This window comes from Octopus bimaculoides, chromosome 19, assembly GCF_001194135.2.
Source record: "Octopus bimaculoides isolate UCB-OBI-ISO-001 chromosome 19, ASM119413v2, whole genome shotgun sequence".
Taxonomy (NCBI): Eukaryota; Metazoa; Mollusca; class Cephalopoda; order Octopoda; family Octopodidae; genus Octopus; species Octopus bimaculoides.
The window spans coordinates 45,917,839-45,918,649 of NC_068999.1; the positions used below are offsets into that span (position 1 = coordinate 45,917,839).

The 811-nt window shown below is 40.0% G+C and overlaps 2 protein-coding genes across 2 annotated transcripts in view; both read right to left on the minus strand.

Annotated features, from left to right (window-relative positions):
• LOC106877727 (ubiquitin-like-conjugating enzyme ATG3) overlaps window positions 1-811 on the minus strand; it is a gene marked incomplete at its 5' end in the record, with an annotated part of 216,637 nt that overhangs the window by 184,093 nt on the left and 31,733 nt on the right. The gene's annotated exons all lie outside the window — the stretch shown is intronic.
• LOC106873348 (putative uncharacterized protein DDB_G0277255) overlaps window positions 1-811 on the minus strand; it is a 12,851-nt gene that overhangs the window by 1,017 nt on the left and 11,023 nt on the right. The window lies entirely within an intron of this gene.

An 811-nucleotide genomic window follows, 5' to 3' on the forward strand; every position in this document is an offset into this window, starting at 1 on the left:
TAGTGGAAAAAAGTCTTGAATTGTTAGAGAGGAAGACATTTTAAAGGTGGAATGGGTAGAAAAAGGTAAGAAAATAGATACCCCACCCCCAACTCTTTTATTTTTTCTTTAAATTTTTAGTATGTTATTGTTCTTTATTTGATCAACCTCAGAATTCTTGGGAACAAAGTGAAGAGACTTCAGCAGAACTGAAGCCTCAGAACAAAAAAAGATAAAAAAAGAAAAGACTAATATATTTGCAAAGTATTTGACTTACCAACATCAGGACCTCTGCTGCTGCTGCTGCTACTACTACTACTACTACTACTACTACGACTACTGTCGTTGCTACCTGCCAACGAGGTATCCTCAATATCCTATACTGACCGGTTACATAGAGAGAGAGGGGGGGGGAGAAAGAGACAACCGGTGTGGGTGTGTTTACGTCACCGCAAGTTAGCGGTTCAGCAAAGAAACTGACAGAATAAGAACGAGGCTTTACAATAATAATAATGATAATAATAATAATAATAATAATTCTTTTTACTATATGCACAAGGCCTGAAATTTTGGGAGAGGGGACTGGTCGATTACATCGACCCCAGTGTTTCACTGGTACGTAATTTATCGCCGCCACTACCACCACCACCGCCGCCGCCGCTACTCTTTGTTTATCCAAGGTCTTGCTATTTAGCTCCAAGACAGCGTTAACTGAACCAACACAAGATTAAGAGACATTCCAGCTTTGACCATCTCGTCTTTTATACTTATCTGGATCTACATCGTCGGATGTTGTTACCTCTTGTCTGAAGACAGACAATATGGGGCGATT